This window comes from Neophocaena asiaeorientalis, unplaced genomic scaffold, assembly GCF_003031525.2.
Source record: "Neophocaena asiaeorientalis asiaeorientalis breed wild unplaced genomic scaffold, Neophocaena_asiaeorientalis_V1.1 scaffold312, whole genome shotgun sequence".
NCBI lineage: Eukaryota > Metazoa > Chordata > Mammalia > Artiodactyla > Phocoenidae > Neophocaena > Neophocaena asiaeorientalis.
Window position 1 is genome coordinate 2,247,409 of NW_020174707.1, and position 21,355 is coordinate 2,268,763.

The 21,355-nt window shown below is 45.7% G+C and overlaps 1 pseudogene; it reads left to right on the forward strand.

The window, feature by feature from the left end:
• LOC112409618 (BTB/POZ domain-containing protein KCTD2-like) overlaps nucleotides 1-12,186 on the forward strand; it is a 24,542-nt pseudogene extending 12,356 nt beyond the window's left edge.
• Nucleotides 12,187-21,355: the final 9,169 nt, after the last annotated feature.

The following is a 21,355-nucleotide window of genomic DNA, read 5'->3' on the forward strand; positions in this document are numbered from 1 at the left end:
CAGACTTGGGACTTCCCTGGCGGTCCAGTGGTTAAGAGTCTGCACTTCCACTTGCAGAGGGCACGGGTTTGATCCCTGGTCAGGGGACTAAGATCCCGTATGCACGGTGTGGCAAAAAAAGAGAAAAAAAAAGAAAAAAATGTAAGATTTATTTTACTTTTTCTCGTCAAACTTGTCCTTTGGTGATATTAGAATGTACTAATTTTTATATATATATATATATATACACACACACATATATGTATATACATATATAACTGAATCACTGTACACCTCTCTCTCTCTCTATATATATATATATGTGTGTGTGTGTGTGTGTGTACTTTGCTGTACACCTGAAACTAACACAACATTGTAAATCAACTATACTTCAATTAAAAAAAAATTTGTAGCAGTTAAAGAAAATGTACTAATCTCTCATTTGCTTCTTGCTGATTGCAGACCTCCATCGTCTCTAAATTTTATTTTTGTGCTAAACCAGATCCTCAAAGAGCTATGTACCTGTGCCCCATCTTGTAGGCATCTGTAGCATGATGTTTATGGAAATGTGCTTTGACATATGTTGAAGACTGTAATGAGAAGTAGCCCTATTTAACTATTTATTGTGGAGATGGTTTTGAAAGCTTGTTTTGTTTGTTTGTTTGTTTAGATATCTCAATGCCTATATGTGTGTGTGTACCTATGTATATATGTGAGCCTGAGGAGAATATTTTCCTTAGTAACAGTGGCATTGTGTAAATTCATCGTATTCTATCTGTGATGGGGCTGTTGGCAGTTGTGTTAAATTTGAAAGTCAGCTCTAAAAACAGTATGTAACCTTATATCATGAATTTTAGGCATTAACCTTAGCTTCATCTTATTTTTTCCTTCCTGTCCAATTTCTTCACTTTGATTAGAAAAAATTGGGGGAGAAAAATTCTTATTATAGAGACAATTTATCTTATTTTATATTTTGTGTTGTATGCTACTAGAATCCCTTTTGGAATGAGATAAGTTTCAAAGAAAAACAAATAATAATATTCTTATTTGTATGTTCCAAGTCTGCTCAATGGATATTTCCCAAAAGATTGGCTGAGCACCTCCAAATTTGCGGCTCATCAACTGTGGACACACACCCATTAGAATTACGTGAGGCCGTAGCTTTGCTTGATAATCCACTTAAGTGAAGAATACTCTTCAATCTTTATGATAATCTTTAGTGTGGAGTTCTTTGTTTCCACAAAGATCTTACATCCAAGGAAACTACAAGAGATCTCATTTCTGATATGATATTCACAAAATGACCTTAGAGATGGCCTTGGGGATTTATATGATGAAGGATTTTCATGTCCAATTTAACATTCAACTTAATGTTTGAAAAATAACAATGCCTTTCTGCACTTTCACCCACTTTGGTGGCTCAAGTTAACTAGAGATTCCCATGAGACCACCTTTACTAGAAATCCAATCCTTGTAGTTGAGTCTCTGCCAATAGTATTGGGTCAATTACACATTTTGCTTCCTTGTTATGGATAAAGATGTAGTAGGAGAAATATTAGTTTAAGAGTGGGGGGTAGTAGCACTGTTTGTTGCTTATCATGCAGCCAATCCACCATCTACATTGCTAACAGAAGCCTGATTTTGTTTGGGCAAACATGTGCTTAGCTTCAGGGGACAAGGGGGTCTTGAGTTTAGCTTATCATAGCCCTCTTGTTCCCCATCTCAAGAGACTTCCTTTCCTGTCTTCCTCTGCAGCTAAGAGTAGCCATGTGACCCATCAAGGCCAATACGTTTGGAGGAGAAGTCTGCTGGGGGCTTTCTGGAAAAAACTTACTCTTGGTTAGAAACAGAGAGATGGGGATTAGGTGGTGGCTTCCCTAGGTACACCTCCCTGCTTGCTTCCTTTGAATGTGCGTGAAGTTAATGTCTGGAGCTGTGGCTGCCATCTTGCAACAAGCCTGAAGGTGAGAAGCCAACATGCAATGGTGGGGGGAATGGAAGGTAGGAAAGCACCAGGTCTTCGGTGGTGTTACCTGCCGAACCAACCCTGAGCCCACCTACCTCAGATCTCTAATTAAGTAAACAATAAATGTCTTTAGGTTTTAAGATAGTGGTTCTCAAAGTGTATTCTGGGGATCCCTGAGACCCTTTAAGAGGTCCCACGAGAACAAAATTTATAATAGTGTAACTGAGCAGGACCCTATAAGGCCTTCCTGGGACAGGACCACCCCTCCACCATGTCCTCCACCTGTCTCTTGTTTGTAGAAAACCTTTAGCCTCCTAGGCCTTCCCTGAGTTCCAAAGAATATATTTAATATATTTAATCAGAGAAGTGAGAAAATGCAGAAACAAAGGAAAACAGTCAAACAGGACAAGATAATAGTTTGGCCATTAAACAAAGTCAGGACCTTTAGTTCCTCCTCAAGGGCTATAGATAATCTTCGGAGCCAAATCCTTTGAGCTGTTTTGCAGACACTGAAGCCCCCACCAGGTGGGAGAAGTTAACTGCCTGCTGCCCACAGGCACGCAGACCCCAGACCAGCTGGAACCAGAAGGTTGATGTTGACTCCTGATTACCTCACCCCCAACCAATCAGAAGAATGTCCACCAGCTGATCACATACCACACAACCCCCACCCCTCCCTCACCCTGTCTTTAAAAACCTTCCCCTGAAAGCCTTTCAGGGCGTTTGGGGAGTTGGGGTCTTTTAAACACTAGCTGCCCTGGACGCCTTGCTTGGTGCCCTGCAATAAACACTGCACTTTCCTTCACCACAACCTGGTGTCAATAGACTGGCTTTACTGCACACAGGCAAGTGGACCCAAGTTTGGTTCAGTAACAACAGTATTAAGATGTTATTAGCCCTTTTCACCCTCATTCTCTCATGAGCATACAGTGGGGTTTTCCAGAGGCTCCATGTTGTTTAATATCACAACAGATTGAAGGCAGAAGCTGCTAGAAAATCCAGCTGTCTTCTATTAAGTCAGACATGAAAGATTTGCAAAAATGTAACACAGTGTCATTCTCACTCATTTTTTTGTTTTGTTTTGGAGAATAGTTATTTTTCATAAAAATGTATTATTTATGTTGACATGCAATGGGCTTATTACTGTTATTTTAAAATGAATACAACTTTATTTTTTTTGGCCACACCATGTGGGATCTTAGTTCCCTGACCAGGGCTGTCCCCTGCATTGGGAGCGTGGGAGTCTTAACCACTGGACCGCCAGGGGAAGTCCAAATGAATACAAATTTTAAAAGTTTCTCGGTTAACTGGGAAATACAGTATTAACTTCTAATACAGTAAATATTGATAGATATAACCCATATAAACAAAGGCTTTTGGGGATCCTCAATAATTTTGAATGAAGAGTGTAAAGGAGTCCTGAAAGCCAAAAAAGTTTGAGAGCTTCTGACCAAAGGCATTATTAGGTGGATTTTTCTGTTAACTGCTGCAGAAATTGTACATTTCTGAAAAGCATTCCTGAATGACTTGGAACAGAATTCTTCTTGGGTGAGAACTGTCTTTGTTTAGAAAAGCAAACTAATGGGCCATTGTGGTTTTAGAAAGATAGCAGGGCTGGGGCCACCTGGGAATGAGACAGAGAGGAAGCCAGACTGCTCAGCATAAGAAAAGAATGAGAATCTGGGGTGAGTTTGCTCGGGAGAGGAACAAAGGAGAGGGAAAGTGTCCTCGGTGGGGAAAGGGGAGTGGAGTGAGGGGTAGATGAATGGCTGAGGCTACCTACATTATGTCTTAAACTCTCCAAGTCCTCTGTCAAAGTCTGCTACACATTCACGACAGCCTTGGTGAGTGGCGTTTTGGGGAGATCAAGGAAAAGGGGCTTTATTACATGTTAGGGTTGACAGGGAGTGGAGAGAAAACAAGAGGTGAAGTGTGGGTGATAGAATTCTGAGCAAACCCCGGAAATCAGAACCGGAAGTCACTAGGTAAAATGTACCCTTCACCACCCCACTATCCCATGATTCCCTGTAGATATTGGAAAAGGACACAGGGTTTCCCATCACAGGGGAATTTGAGAACAGTATATTAGAATTTCAAAGAGCTGCATCACTGTAGCTGGTGTCTGCATTAGCAAAGCGCTTGTCAGCTGTTTCCCAGAGGGTTTGGCATTTAACAGCTGAAAAGCTGCCCTCATCCCTTTCTAGGTGCCAGGAGACAGGACTCTTGTAACTCCTCCCCTCCTGGTGAAGACTTAAAAAGCAGGTACAGGTCTCTGGAGATCTTTTTGGATGTAGTCAAGTTGATTTTTCCAAACATGCAATCTCAGCATTTGATTTTATTACTGCTGCCCTCCGGGTTTTGGCAGGCTTACCTAAAAGTTGGCTACTTTTAAATGTTCATTTACTCTATTTACAAAGAAAAAGGTTTCTCTTGCCAGCATGCTTTCGCTCAGATTTGGGGACTCTGTACTTATTTAATATGTTTTAAAAGTCTAATGAGGAGTTAGTGAGCATTTGGAAACTTTGCAGCTTTCAGGATGAAAGCAGCCATCTGTGGTTATGACATCATCTCTGTTAATTACCCCTTTGCAAAAGTCTGCCTGAATGGAGAAGAGGTGGGTGTGTCTATGTGGGTATTTAACGTGATGATTAAAATATATTAATGATAGTTTTCACTTCTCAAGCACCCTACATCTTAGGATATTCTTTAAAAGTGCTTCCACAGGCTTTAATTAGCCCTTATAACTCTACTAGGAAGAAGTAAAACAGCTCCATTTTACAAAAGAGGAAAGTGAAACACAAAGAAGGGTCCTGTTTGGAGGTAGAATAAAGCTGCCTCCTCGCAGCTCAGCACTGAGCTCAATCTTTCTCCTCTGCTTGACCAAGAACTGACATTCACGAGCTTTAAATGAGAAGCACAGATTGGTTCCCATCTTGACACGCTAGACACCTGAGCCAAAACAGAACATTTTAGGTTCATGAGAAATTATTACTTATTATAAGCCACTTCCTAAAGTTATCTAAACAAACAAAAACAAGAAAACCAAAACAAATCAAAGGGACTATACAGCTCAGAAGTTCTGATTCTCAGTTTCCTCTGTAGTTTAACCATTTTGAGTTCTGGGTTATGTATGAAAATGTTCTAGATCAGAAAAGGAAAGCACGATTGCCAATTATTCCACTTTTTATAGGTTGTTTTCATTTTCAATGAAGGAAATATAGGAAAGTTGATAGGAATGCATGGAAGGAAATGCAGAGAAAAATATAAAATTTTCTTCCCACCAAATATACTTAGCTATGTATCTGAAAGGGGCCAAATGAGGAGCATACTTTTAAAAAGCTATTATGAAAAAACTTCAAACACACACAAAAGTAGAGGCACCCCCATGTATTCATCACCCAGTTTCCACATTTATCAACCTTCTGCTATTTTTGTTTCAATTCTCCCTGCCCCTTGTTTTGTGGGAGTATTTCAAAGCAAATCCCAGATATCATATTTCACCATAATTACTTCTGTATTTTTCCTAATGCATAGAATTTAAAAAATAGAACCATAGTACCATTATCACACCCAACAGAAAACCAATTCTTTAATATTATCTAATAATCAATCTGTATTTAGTTTCTACTGATGGTTTCAAAATTGTCTGAAAATTGCATTGACTACTATCTCTCTTTTTTTTTTGGCCGTGCCACGTGGCTTGCAGGATCTCAGTTCCCCCACCAGGGATCGAACCCAGGCCAAGGCAGTGAAAGACTGGAATCCTAACTATTAAGCCACCAGGGAACTCCCAGTGACTCCCTCTTTAGTCTCTTTTACTTAACAGATCTTCCTTCTTCCCCTTCGTCCCCCATTCCATTCATTTGTTGGGAAAACTGGATCATTTGCCCTGTAGAACTTTCCACAGTGTGTATTTAGCTTATTGTGTCTTTGGAGTCTTTTAACATATTTCTCCATCCTTCACATTTCTTTAAATGGTAGCTAGATCTGGAGGCTTGATTAGCTTCAGGTTCTTTTTTTTTCCCTGCCCCAAACACTTCAATGGTAGTGCTCTGTGCTTTCTATTATGTCAGATCAAGAGGTACCTAATGTCTGGTTGTGCCACCTGGGGGGTATGTTTAAGAACGATCCGTAGGATGCATGATTTCATTGCAATACAGTGATTTCCTCATTCTATCACTTCTGCATTTATTATGTGTGATTCTTTTATAAAGAAAAACTTTCCCTTATCAACTAGTGTATTTGGTTACCCTGAAATACAACCCATAAAGGAAAGGCAAGATAAATGCTTGATTCTTTCCCTTTAGTTATCACCTTTCAGAATAACACCCTAGTAACCTCAAAAGTCTACTGAGGAGTTTTTCAAATATCATTATAAACTCATGGATTTAACAAATATATTTATTTCATTTTACAGTCAATATTCTTATTGGTCCATCTTTGGCCAGTGGAACCACTCAACGTTCCTTCTACTCAAATATCTTTGATGGCTTATCTTCTGAAATAATAAGACGTTCCAGGATCATGTTGTACTTTGCCTGCCCCAGACCTGGAAACAGACTTTTCTTCAAGGAGCTCTGGTTCCTTTTACTTGGAAATGAAGACACCTACCTTTGATGCAATTTAAAGAGCGATGATTTCAAAAGAGACTCCAAGGAGGTGTACCTTTGGGCAGTGGGCAGCTTTTGTTGAGTGATACGCCAGGAAGGGACCCTGAGCCAGCTCTTCATTTACAGATGAGCAAACAGAGTTATCAGCCACAATCGGAGCTACATAGCCGGGTCAGGAGGGCAAGGCTCTGGGACACCTTCCCCAGGGTGTGACCTTTGACAAGTCAGGCCCTCGCCCTGGCATCCCTTCCAGCCGGATATTCTGCGGCTCCAGGTACGTGACTAACGTTTCAGGCACAGGCTTTACAAGGACGTGACCTCAAGGGGAAAGAAACCACTGTGTCACGAGTAGTTGCTAACCGGGGTTAGCGAGCTGAACTAGTTCTCCGAAGCCCGGGGAGGGAGGGATGGAAGGAGGGGCTGCGCCGAAATGTCCAGGCCCAGGGGCTGGGCCTGCAGTTGGGGCGATGTCACTTCACGGGGAGTCCGCGGAATGAAGGCACAGTTTTCTCCGCCCCTCCCTTCCCCTCCCCCCAATTCCAGAAATGAGGCCCTTGAGCCCAGGCAGATCTAACCAGACCGTCGGAGCTGGTTTTCTATTGGAAGGTTGGAAGTGAAAGGAAGTAGGATGGTTTGCTCATAGAGAACAAAGGAGTTAGATGCTGTAGCCACAGAATGGGTTCAGCCAAGGTAGTTTAGGGGTGCCTGGCAAGAAGGGGGGTGACTCCCCTCCCCTTCCCCCTTTCCCCTTCTACTGCCAGCAGCGGGAGTGGCCACGGGGATGCGGATAGATTGTGTCCCTGTCTTACTAGGGTCTCGGAATAACCCAGGGACTGGGAGACAGGAGGACTGGGTCCTAGCTCCACTTCCACTCAACTGTCACCCTGGGGAGCTGGTCACTTAACCTTTGTGGGCCTCAGTTTCCCGACTTGAAGAGTGATGGTCTGGACTAGATTATGGAATAGTTTCAAGTACTGTAAGGCATGGGAAGTGAGGGTATCTGTCCTGAGACCACCGAGTAAGTCAGAGAAGAAGGTGGCGCCAGGGGCCAAGGCTGTCATGTGCCCCAGTCCTCCTTCCATAATCCCCCCCCCACCTCTGCCCACCAATTCTCACATGGGCTTCGTTAGCAAACATTTGTGCACCGCTGCCTGAATGCCAAACATAGGCTCAGCCCTGATGTTTGTAGGACCTGGGACAAGAGTACACACAGAGGACCACATACCATATGTCTAAATATTTAAAGGTTATAAATCAAGCCAACAAACTCTTAAGTGAAATGTGTTCTACCCTTCTACCTTGACACATATACCTCCATGAATAACAATCTGGAAGGCCAGGTTCAAGTTTGGAATTCTTGTATTCCCCAGCGTTCTGAGTAGGAATGTAGTGGCACAGAGAGTGGCCCCAGCTCAAGAGCTGTGGTGTGGCTTCCCTCTTTCCTGCCTGCGTCCATCCCACACCACAAGGGCCCTTTCCCGCACACGTCCTCAAGTGCAAACAGATGCCCTTTAAGGGGCCACTTCTCCAGTGTGCACAGTGGTGGTACAGTCTACCCTTGGAGGATGGACTAAGAAAAGCGGGTTCAGAATCTGTTGGGCAGGGTGTCCTGAGGTGCGGTGGCCCAATTCCTGGAAATCCCCGCCCCTTCCCCCAAATAGTTGGAATAATCCTCCCACTTATTAGCCTATGAAATTACCCAGCCCATAAAAACTAACCACCCCATATTTCAAGGCTCTCTCGCCTTCTGAGATGGCCCACACTCTATCTGTGGAGCGTGTTACTTTCTAAATAAATCCACTTTTTACCTATCACTTTGTCTCCGAATTCTTTCGGTGACAAAGAAAGAATCTCAAATTCGCCAGGAACAGTCCCAGGTACCCAGAATCCGGTGGACATCTCCTTGGCACTTTGACTGCTCGTCCTCCATCTTGCCCAGTCTGAGGGTGGTACCCGCCAGGCGTTAAGGGGGTGCAGACTTGGACCAAGCACAGCCCTGGACCATCTAGACACTCCAAAGGGCAGGGCTGATGCCTGTGGGCGAGGAGGGAGGATGCCAAGAGTGGCTCATTTCTTAGAGGAGGTAGTACTTGGGCTAAGCCTGCGGGAAGGTTGGGGTTTCAGCAGGTGGAAAAGTGGGGAAAGAAAGGAGCAAAGGCCTTGAGGATCAGCCATCCAGAGTCGGAATGTCTGTGACTTGTGACCATGGTGTAGAAAGGCTGGAGGCAAATCTGTGTCCTCGGAATATCGCCGTACAACGTAGGGTGCAGCCACCAGCTGTGCAGCCCTTGAGGGGCAGCCTCACCCATCAGAGCAGGATGAGACCCTGCAGCCCATCCCAGGGCAGCTCTGCATAGGGCAAGAGTCCCAACACCCCTCCCCACACCATGCCTCCTTGGTAATCAGCATTTCCTTACCAATTCCAAGTTGGGGAAGCTTAGCTACTCCCCCAGCCGCCCTGATTTGCTCTAAGAGATGAGCCTGGAAAGAAGTTTTCTTTAGGAATTGGTCCATCAGCCTCATTTTGCCTGCCAGCCAGAGGCTGCTGGAGAAGGAACGACCCCTCATCTCCTCTGGAGCAGCCTCTACCAAGGGCGGGAGTTGGTGGATAAGTGTCCCAGCTCCCTGCCCTGCAGGAGAGAGAATTCTGAGATGTGTGCTCTGTCTCGAAGAGCTTGCCAAGGGATTAGGCTCCGCTTGGTCACAGCACCAACTTGTTTGATAACACCATTGATTTCTACCTTCCTCACTCTCCTGCTGGTGCTTCCGCAATTGCTTCACAAATCAAGTACTTCCATTCGTATCATTGTCCCAGGACCTGCCTCTGGGGGAATCTGAACTAAGCATAAGTACATTTCATGTTGCAGTTGGGCCGGGGCTTCGTCATCAGTAAATAAAGCGTGGAATGACGCGATCGCTGACTTCCTTCCCAGGCTCTGCTGGAGTTTACCTCATCCTCCTGCCTCGTATCAAATGGAAACAGGGCACTTTGCTTTGTTTAACTCGGTGCCAGGCTGAACATGCCCTCGAGCGCTGGCCCTGCGGAATGGTCACGTTTCCCTGTGGTGTGTGTGTACATGTGTGCCAGCAGGAGTCGGGAGCAGAGGAACGCAAAGAATCTGGTTTAGTATCCAAGTCCTTCCTGAGGGTGCCCGTCGGAGGCCGCCGAAGTCTGAACCCCTGAACCCGAGGAGGAATTTTGTCTTTTCCTATCATTAGAGGCCCCGTGCTGAGTCCCTGCTGGCTGCCTCCAAACCAGTGCAGCAGGAATTACAAAGAAACACTAGGGGTCCCTCCCTCCCCGCCCCCCACACTGCTGATGGAAGCTTTTCTAGAAGGCCACCTGCAAAGGCAAAGCCTGGCGTCCTGGGCTGCCTCTATATCACGGGCTCACTTAGCTTACCCCTCCTCCCTTTTCCTGCCCCTCTAATCAGCCACCAGCTACATGGAGACAGAGAGCCAGCACTGGTGCTAACTGCCCCGGCAGCCCCCGAGTGGCTGGGGGCCTGCTGTCTTGCTCTCTGGATAACAGGGTCCAGTCTGAAGTTTCTCCTTGGGGGCATGACAGTCAATCGCACTTCCTGTGACAACCCCTCCCTCCTTGCTATTTTTCCCCTTGGGAACTAGGTTTTGATGACGAGGCTGCTTGTTCCCCAGTTGCTGTCAGTGTGACTAGCTGGCCCAGTGAATGGGCCCTTCGTCTCTCCCCCGACAGGCTTCTCATTGCTCCTTACTTCCCACTCGGGAGAAATGTCTGATTTCACAGGCAGAGGCGGTCTTCCTGAGGGAGAGCCTTGGTTTAGAGCCCCAGGCCCACTAGCCTGCAGAAGACTGAAGGCAAGGTGGACCCAGTAAGCACAGCCCAGGGTTGTAGGTGCCGACAGGCTGCTCTCACAGCCACGTTTCCGTCTGTGGCCTGCTGCAGAGGCTCCATGGGGCCAAGGTTTGGAATGAAGGCTGCAAGGCTGCCCCCGACACGAGCGGTCACAAGGGGAGAGCTGCCTACCGCTCTCACCTGGGCAGGGTGAGCCCGCCCCTGGGGACAGGGACTTCATCTGGGGGGCTCCCTCTGCCCACATCCGTACCCCATCCCCAGTACGGCTTCCTTCCCAGCAGAGGTTATGACAAGTTCAGCCGTATTTTGGCTTTCAAGACCCAAATGGAAGAAAACAAAAATTCCCCAGGGCACAGCAGCCTCAGATGCTCAGCTTCACACCCCGAGACCTCTTTGTGGGATGGGACTCCTGGCCCATCAGCACCGGCACACCGAGGCCGTGACAGCCAGGATGTAGCAGGTTGCCATGGATACCTGGGAGCTTGCTCGAGCAGAGCTGAGGGCCAGACCCTACAGCCAGGCCCGGTGGATCTGCTGGGCCCAGAATAATGTGAGGGCAGCCGAACTGCTGCCACCACCTTGAGCAGACCCCCTTCATCACTCCCCTAAACCAGGGGTCTCGGGTTGGGGTAGGGGTGCTGAGACATCCCCATTCCTAACCAGCTCCCAGATGCTGCTGCTGGTCTGAGGCCACACTCTGAGTCCTGATGGGTTTGAGAAATCTCAGCCAGCTTCTGAAAATGGCCCACAGACCTGCTGCCTTACGGGGTGGCAAGCATGGCCTTGACCCCAAAGCCGGGACTCTAGGCCTCGTGATAGTGAAAAGCCATCTCCAGTCTGTTTTTGGATCATCCGCCTTCAACCACTCCACAGAGAAAGGAAAGCAGCAGCCTGCGTTTCGGGAAAACGTCATCATTTTAAGCTGTTCTGTCCCTTGCCCACCTCTCCAAGTGATATGACATGTCCTTGTTGAAAATGCTGATAATCCTATTTGGCAGGAAGCAAATTTCTGGCTGCAAATTGCTTGGGGCTGGGGTCAGGGCAGGAGGCGGGGTCTGCGGAAGGTTTAAGGAGAGAAAGGGGCCAGGCAGATGGAGAAGCTGAGGCCTGGGAATAAAGCTGATTGGTGTGTCAGCAAAATCTGTCACTGGCTTTGGTGATTCGAAAGGCAGACACGTTCTCTCATCTCTGTTAATCCTCATCTGATACAGGATTTTCCTGCCATTAAATCTGGAGAAAGAAAAATAGGCACACTCAGACCTGCATAAGCAACTATTTCTCCTCTGCCCCGGCTCACCATCCTCCCTGCCCCCACTTTCCTTCTCTGTCGAATCATTTTTAGCATCTGTGGCTGCTTGACTTGGGAGATGGATGGGCTGGGGGAGCCGAAGGGCACCTTGGAGGAGGAGCGGTATCAGGCAGAGCCCCAGGATGGTAAGCAACATTTGGGGACTATTCACTAACGCTTCTCTGCAGAGGTTTCCTCTCTGTCCATTTCCTTGCTGGGTTGTCAGTGAGTCCGTGTGAGTTGCTGCTGACGAAGGGTTTCCAAACACATCCAAGCTGTCAGTTTGGGGGGAGCATCTGATTGGCTGTTGTCACTGGTTTTTCTTAACCCAGCACCAAGGTGATGGGGAGAAATGCATGCAGAGAAGGGGGAAAGGCAGGGCATTCAGGAGGAAGTGGAGGTATAGAGAGGGGTCTGAGTGACCTGGTTGTCAAGGGACCCCTCCTGGGCACCCGGTGACCTGTGCTCTCTCCCCTTAGGTAGGGATTCCACAGCTGGGTGGTTCTAAGCCACCAGGTGCGTGAAAAGCTGCGGGATGCTGTTCCTGCTGCTGCATGGTGAGTTCCAAGGCCCCCTCCTTCCGTCCCCTAGCAGACACCTGCCAGTGGGTGTGGGGGTTGGGAAGTCAGTAGAAGATGCTAGAACATGCGTGGAAACGACAGGGCTTCTACCCAAGAAATGTGGGCTTCAGGTGGCTTCCATGAAAGCTGTACCTGGACACCAATACTCCTGATTAGGTTTCACTGAATGTGCGATCATGGGGGAGGGTACAGAGAGTTAAAGAAAACAGCAGGTCGGGGCGGCGGGGTGGTGTTTTTGTTTTTCTGTTTGTTTTAAAAACAAAACTCCCGAGCCAAATATATGAAATAAACTCTCGGTGGTTTTCTTATTCTAATTTCAGATATGAATTCATTGATGTAATTACCAAAAACTATAGTGGTTTTCTAATCACATTATTTTAAGCTCAGGAGATACGGGAACATATGTATATGTATAACTGATTCACTTTGTTATAAAGCAGAAACTAACACACCATTGTAAAGCAATTATACTTCAGTAAAGATGTAAAAAAAAAATCCCTTAAAGAAATCATCTTCCTAAAGGAGGAAGACGACATGAAAAATATCATGTTGGAATTATGTGATTATGGATGTTTAGGAATTTTTTCCAAGTTTTTTGGTCCTATTGTTATATGGGTTTTCATATAACAAGAAGACTCATCCCCAATTTTTTCCCACACTCTACAGCTCCAGGTGTTCCAACCCAACAGAGATAGCCCAAGGAGAAATCCCTTGTTAAGTTCTGCAGTAAGCAACTTACACAGACTCTGTTCTTCTGACCCTCAGGTGAATGTATAATTATTTGAGGTTATAACGACCCACATAATAGACCTCTCTATGCCATGCTGGCAGAGAAAATGTTACCAGATAAGTCTAAGAACGGTAGTAATAGAATTTTCTTATTCTTTAATTCCACCTTTTCAAAAAGTAGAACTTGCTGTATTCAAGGAATCAACAGGTACACACTGTACCTTCAGTTCCCTCTAGGGATATCATGAGAGAGATAATTGCATACCCTTTGTCCTTGAGAAACTTACATTCTTTAATGGCCGACTCAATAAGTAAATGAGAAAAAAAAAATTGGAACAAGGCTCAGGGAACAGTATGGATAAATAGGACATGACTTCCTAGCTGCAGGAGTCTCCAAAGGATAGAGGTTGACATTTATATAATTACAAACAGTCAGCTCCTTGCCATTTCTCCTACCTAGAAAGGATATGAAGTTTGATTGACTCATTGGGACAGAATGTTTGCTTCGAAGAGCCAACATTATTTTAATTCTGTACCCAAAGCTCTCCCGTTCCTCACAGAAAGCAGACAGTATTCATAGCCTGCATGCTGCCAAACAGGAACTGTCCCTGCTGCAGAGACCCGAAATACAGACAGGCTTCTTGTGACAAATTGGAGAGCTGAGCGGTGACATCATTTGCTAACAATAGATGCACTTAAAATTAATGACTATCTCCACATCCCCTGGCGCTTTCATTTAAAACGCACTCAGCGGCACAGACAATATTACTCTGACTACAAGTCACAAGGATTGCAGACAACGTGTTCCCGAGAAGCAGGCAGGGATAGGACTCTACCACCCCAGCTAGAGAAAAATGACTGAATCAGCCTGACAAAACAAGATCATGGTGGAATCAGAGGTGGCTCATAGCAGGGTAAATCTAGGGCAAAACTGAAACAGAAATTCTCCACAGGAGAGTCTCCTGGAAATGCCTCTCCTCTCCCCCCTCCCCCATGGCAACCCCTTCAGGGTCTTCCTGCTGTCCACAATATCCCACTTCCTTGCCTTGCTTTACAGGGGTCTTCACCCTCGGCTTGCTCTAAACCATGAGTCTTTAATGAGGGCCAGGATTTGGGGCTTATTTGCCTCCTGTCTCTAGAGTCTTACTAAATGAATGAAGCTGTCCAGATTAGAACCATGACAATACCTGATAAAGGTCTTGCATTAAAAAAATATATATATATAAAACTCTTCAAATCCAATCATAAGACAACCCAATTTTTAAAAATTGGCAAACATTTTTGAATAGCTGTTTCATCAAGGAAGATATGCAAAATGCTAATAAGCATATGAAAAGATGCTCCACATCAGTAGTCATTGGAGGAATGCAAATCCAAAGCACAATGAGATGCTACCTCACACCCACTAGGATGGCTAGTCAAAACGACCATAGCAATTGTTGGTGAGGATGTGAAGCGACTGGGACTCCCCAGCTGGTGGGAATGCAAAACGGCTCGGCCCCTGTGGAGGACTGTTCAGCAGTTTCTTGGGTCGTTCAACATATATTTACCATATGAGCCAGCAATCCCACTCCTAGATAAATGGGAAATGAAAACACATGTCCACAAAAAGACTTGCGCCCAAGTCCTTAGTCACTATAGGTGACTTTAGTCACTTTAGTCAGCTTTAGTCACGATAGGTGAAAACTGGAAGCAATCCAAATGTCCATCGGCAGGTGACTGAATACGCATATGGTGGCACAGCCGTACGACGGAACACTGCTCAGCAATAATAAGGAATCAGCTGATCTTCGGAGCGACATTGATGAATCTCACAAACACAATGTTGACTGAAAGAACTATTTTATTTCATTTACATGAAGTTCTAGAACAGGCAAGACTATACTTCGGAAACTGTATCCTGGAGCAGAGGATGGGGAGGGGACTGCTGTCAAAGGGGCCTGAGAGGGCTTCCCTGGTGGGAAAGTGGTTGAGAGTCCGCCTGCCGATGCAGGGGACACGGGTTCGTGCCCCGGTCCGGGAGGATCCCCCATGCCGCGGAGCGGCTGGGCCCGTGAGCCATGGCCGCTGAGCCTGCGCGTCCGGAGCCTGTGCTCCGCCACGGGAGAGGCCACAACAGTGAGAGGCCCGCGTACCGCAAAAAAAAAAAAAAAAAAGGGGCCTGAGGAAACTTTCTGGATAGTAGGAATATTCTAAATTGTGATTGGGGTGGGAGTTATGTGGGTGTATATGTTTGTTATACTTTCTGAACTACGTACACTTAAAATGGATATGTTTTATCGTAAGTAAATTATACCTGAATCAACTTGACTTAAAAGAAAAAAAGGAAGGTTGTAGGGAGAGAGCAGCTGCACCCCAAGGAGAACAAATCCCTCGTTATTGAGGGTCAGGCACTGTGGAGAGCTAGGTAGTAGGTGGGTGAGATTCATCAACGTCATTACATAGATAAGTAGCTCCTTCCTTTTGATTGCCAAGTAGTTTTCCCTTGCCTGGGTGTACTGGTTTGTTTATCCATTACTCTATAGTTGAGCACTTAAGTTGTTTCCAGTTTGGAGCAGTTGTATTTAGACCTGGAGGACTTTCTGGGGCCTAATGTTCTCCTCCTCAGATGGGACAGCTCTCCACCTCGAGATCCACAGGGCCTGCGAGGCCGTCAGCAGACCACGCCTCTGAAGACCAAATGATTTCTCCACCCGCCCCCCCATGATTCACATTGGCCAGCAAAGCTGCAGTGTGAATCCATGAGCCTTTCTTTTCTGTCACAGAAGATACCTGCATGATGTGAGAAGCAAGTTCTGGGGTCACTGTGAGATGAGAGGCCATGGAATGGTCTCCCTCACTGCATTTCTGCTTCCCTTAGCCCATTTGGTTCTGAAAATCCAGCACTGGGGCTTGGTCTGAGGAGTAATTGGGATAGCATTTACCGAGGGTGGGAGGGGAATGACTTGTAGAGCCAAAGTGGCTGAAGAGATTTTGCTGAAATCAGAACATGGACCACATTTTCCCTTGCTATTTTGGCTTCGTGAGGCACAAGTTCTTTGAAAACAATGAGGATGAAGAAACACTTCAAACTCAGCCTGTGGTTGGAAACTCCATGAGTAACTCTTTTCCTAGCAAACCTCAAGGGGCAAAGGCATATACTCGAAACGCTGAGGACCTACGGAGAAATCCCTCAGCTGGTCTGCATTAAGACATCATTCCAAAAAAAATATAATTAAAAAGAGACATCATTGTGCGGGCATCTGAGCCCGGCCATCGCCGCCTGCCTCCCTGCAGCTCGGGGGCTGGCCAGTATATTGGACCAGAATACAAAGGCAGGGACCCATTTCTGGTATTTGCCCCAATTCAGGGACACCTTGTACCTTTTTTGTTGTTGTTTGAAGTAAAATTCACATAACAGAAGATTAACCATTAACCAGTTTAAAGCGTACAATTCGGTGGCATTTAGTACATTCACATCCCGAAAGGAAACCCGGTACCTATTAAGCAGTCACTACTCTGTTCTTTCCGTCAGCCCCAGGCAACCACTAATCCACTTTCTTTCTCCATGGATTTGCCTATTCTGGATACATCATATAAGTGGAATCATATGTGGCCTTGTGTGTCTGGCTGCTTTCCCCTAGCATAATGTTTTTGAGGTTCAGCCACGTTGTAGCATGTGTCAGTACTTCATTCCTTTTTACGGCAGATTAATATTCCACCGTGTAGCTAGACCATGTTTTGTTTATCCATTTACCTGTTGTTGAACATTTGTTGCTTCCATCTTTGGGCTATTGTGAATACTGCCTTATGGACGCTTGCGTACAAGTATTTGTTAGAACACCCACTTTCACCTAGGAGTGGAATTGCTGGGGCATGTGATAACTTTATGTTACATCCTGTAGTGTTTGATACCACACAGACGAATCCCATCTTTATAAAGTTGGTCCACCTAGACCCCTGTTTTTTTTGGGGGGGGATTGGATTTTCTTTTTTTATTTCTTTTATTTTTGGCTGTGTTGGGTCTTCATTGCTGCGCACAGGCTTTCTCTAGTTGCGGCGAGCGGGGGCTACTCTTTGTTTTGGGGCGCAGGCTTCTCATTGCAGTGGCTTCTCTTGTTGTGGAGCACGGGCTCTAGGCATGTGGGCCTCAGTAGTTGCGGCACAGGGGCTCAGTAGCTGTGGCTCATGGGCTCTAGAGTTCAGGCTCAGTAGTTGTGGCACATGGGCTTAGTTGCTCCGAATCATGTGGGATCTTCCGGGAGCAGGGCTTAGAACCTGTGTCCCCTGCGTTGGCAGGCGGATTCTTAACCACTGCACCACCAGGGAAGCCTGATCCTTGGTTTTTGACTTGGGCTATATATTGGAATTCCCTGTGGAACTTTTTAGAGTGCCGATGCCTGCTTCCACACCTGAAGATTCTGATGTAATCTGTCTGGTGAGTTGTGAGTTGGTTAAAAGCTCCTTAGGTGATTCTAATGTGCAGCCCAGGTAGAGAACCATTCTAGATTCTTCCTTTGTAGTTTACTTGTAGTAATAACTTCAGTATTCTGACACTTGGTATTTTGCTTTCCACTCTGGGGCAGATATTCACATGGTCCTTGAAGTACTGGTCCCCTTGGTGAGATTGAATCTTGTGACAACAGTGGCTCATGGAATCTGCTGTTAGCTTGGCCCAATGCTTTCACAGCTGTTTCAAGTATTACAAGTCATTTGTTCCTCATAATTGTCCACCTATTACAGATAAGGAAACTGAGATACAAAAGAAAAAAAAACAACAAAAAAAGCAGTATGAGAGAGCAGGGGGGAAAAGGCAGTGTCATCAGAGTTTACGAGAGATTTAGCGTGAGAGGCCGCACCCTCAGGAGGAGTGTTTCCAGACCAAATGCTCTGGAATGCCCCACATGTGAATCCTGGAGCTATGACAGAGGCAGGCTGAGCGGAGGCCCATCCTGCTGAATTTCTCATCTTCCCCTCCCTACCTCAGGCTGGGAATAAAAGCACTGAAGCCTTTTCAGATTTCCACATGGAGCCTTCCCAAAAATTCTGATGGGAGAAAATAAATTGCCAAGTAACTGCCAATGAGTTTGACTTTCTCTTCTCACAAACTGGGATCTTTATTTTAATTGGTAAATGTTTTTTTGGCCAAGGGATTCCCATGGAACTCAGCTCTGGACAGCCAAGGAGATTTGTCTTTGGAATGATCCCTTCTGATTCCAGGAGAGGCCGCTTTTCATTTGAATTTGGAAAAATTGGGGATGGCCTAAACAATTTTTGATTCCATTTTCTATATTTCCTGCCAATGAATGGCAAAGAGCTTCCTTTTGGTTGAGGGGGTGCTGCCTGGTCTTGAATTTGAGTCGTTTTCTCTTTCAAGGTGAGGAGTTCATGAGATTCTCAGGGAAAGGGGGAGGGGCCAGAAGGAGGAGATGGTACCCAAGGGATTACGGGAACCTGTCTTACTTAGGACGTTGCTCAGGAATCTCACTGCAAAGCCATAGAACCCGCTCCAGGTCACTGAAGACGAGAAAGGGTTTATTCAGGGATGCTAGGTGTTCCCAGGCTTCCTGGTTGGAGGTCCACTGCCCGGAGCAATGCCTAAGTCAGGTAGTGGGGCAGTTCCAGCAAAGACCCCATGGCCACCACCACTGGCAGACACACCTGACCGTTCCCAGGCAACATGCTGGGTGCTGGGTGCCTGAAATTCCACCATGGGAGCCTGGAAGCCAGATGCCCTCTGCCACCATCCTGGCCAGAAAATGGTTTCTGCCTGACGCCTACTTCTGACAGGCAAAGCTAGGTCACATGCCTGGGCCCTAACTGCAAGGGAAGTTGAGAAAAGAGAGTTTCTGGCTTCTGTGTTGAGGAGGCGGGACTTATAATGTAGGAAATTCCCTAAATGTATGAACAGTACTTAAAAGGAGCTGGGTAGCCGGAAAAGGCATCAAATGTCCACTACAAGCAGAGACGGTGTGGTTGTAAGGAACAGAAATCCACTGGTCTGCCCAGATGTTTTGAGTGGGTTTCTGAAATGGAAGCAGGGAAATGTCACAGAAATAGCTATAGCAGGGCCTTATGGGAACTAAAGGGAGCTTTCCACTGTCCCTTATCTCCTTTTCTGTGATTCTCATGGCCAATCTACTCCTCTCTCTGCACACCAGTTTCCTTACCTTGCCTTTGGCTCCCACTCCCTGATGACTTTGACCTGTACATGGCTTTGGTACAAACCCCAGCCCCAATGCTATATAGCAGTTGGTGCTCACATGATCTCGCTGCCTGTTCCATGTTCACAGGGAAGGAACGAACCTGATTGGCTCTGCTTAGGTCAAATGTTCACCTGGGCTTCCCTGGTGGCGCAGCGGTTGAGAGTCCGCCTGCCGATGCAGGGGACACGGGTTCGTGCCCCGGTCTGGGAAGATCCCACATGCCGCGGAGCGGCTGGGCCCGTGAGCCATGGCCGCTGGGCCTGCGCGTCCAGAGCCTGCGCTCCGCAACGGGAGAGGCCACAAAACAGCTGTGGCTTGGAGGAGGCTGCAGAGAAATATGGGGTTTTGAGTGGGGTATTTTTTCTTAGACGTGGTGCTTGGCAACAGCTGCTGTCCAACTGTGGAAAATGAGAGCCAGAAGGGCCCTCCAAGGTCAGGAAGTGCAGGCTCTTCAGTTCACAGTTAAAGAAACAGAAGCTCAGAAAGGCTAGGGTTGGGGGGTGGGGGATAGTACAGTACAGTGGAAAGACAAAAATCAAAGGTTGATGGTGTTTAACCACCCTGAACCTGAACCTGAGTTTCCTCTTTTTGTGAGTAGAAGAGAAGAATACTTACATTGCAGGGTTGTCATTAAATGGAATAATATATATAGCAAACTTTGGCCCGAGCAAATACTTATTAAAAGTTGGTTGTTATAAGAGCAAAAGAAACCCATAAACTGTGGTTAATTTGAATAGCATTAGACATGCTTATATCACCTGGACAACATATGGTACCATACTTCCCAAACTCTGCCCTGTGCATATTTGCTGTCTTTGGGCGTGGAATACGTCTGCAGGCCATGTTCTGTTGAGCTCCCAGAGCCACTTCAAGCAGCTCTGTTCTGGGACTGCATGTACATGTAATCGTATAGTATGTACTCTTATGTCAGCTCTCTTTTGCTCACTGTAATGTTTTTGTTGTGTCAATAGTTTGTTCCTTTTTATTGCTGAGTGGTATTCCACTGTATGGCTATATTGTAATTTATTTCTCTGCTGTTGAGTAATTTCCTGTTTTGGTCTATTCTGAATAAGCCCCAGTGAACTTTCTTGTACAGTCTTTATGTGGACATTTTTTTTTCATTTCTCTTGGGTAAATACCTAGGAATGGAATTGCTGAATCATAGTCATATGTTTAGCTTTAATAGATACTGTCAAAGTTTCCCAAAGTTATTGAACTATTTTCCACTCACATCAACAATGTAAGAGAATCCCGTTGTTCTACATCCTCACCAGTATTTAGGGTTGTCAGCCATTCTAGTGAGTGTGTAGGGAAATCTCACTGTAGTTTTAATTTGCACTTCCCAAATGGCTAATGATGTAGAGCACCTTCTCTTGTGCTTAATGGCTACTTAACATATTCTTTTGTAAAGTGTTCAGGTCTTCTACTCATTTTTATTTAGTTTGTCTTTTCATTATTCTTCATTTGTAGGAGTAGTTTTTATATTCTGTATACAAGTCACACACACATACAGGCACACACACAAATGATATCTTTTTTAAAAAATAGCTTTATTGAAATATAATTGGCATATAACAAATTAAACATATTTAAAGTGTTCCCTCATGAAACCATCAGCACAATTGAGATAATGAACATATCCCACATCCATCACCCCCAAAGTTCACGCCCCTTTATAATCCTTCCCTTCTGCCCCTCCCTGCCCCCCCCATCCATCCCCAGGCAACCACTGATCTTTCTGTTACTATAGACTAATTTGCAGTTTCTAGAATTTTTTGTAAATGGAATCATACAGTATGTGCTCTTTTTTGTCTGGCTTCTTTCACTCAGCAGAATTATCTTGAGAGTCATCCACGTTATATGTATCAATAATCCATTCCTTTTTATCACCGAGTAGTATTCCATTGTATGCATATATCATAATTTGTTTACCCATTCAACTCTTTTTTTTTTTTACCCGGACCGGGGCACGAACCCATTTCCTCTGCATCGGCAGGCGGACTCTCAACCACTGCGCCACCAGGGAAGCCCTCAACTCTTTTTTTAAAAAATATATCTTAGAAGTCTTTCCATGTTATACAAATAGATCCATCCCCTTTTTATTTATTTATTTATACATTTATTTATTTATTTATTTTTGGCTGCGTTGGGTCTTCGTTGCTGTGCCGGCTTTCTCTAGTTG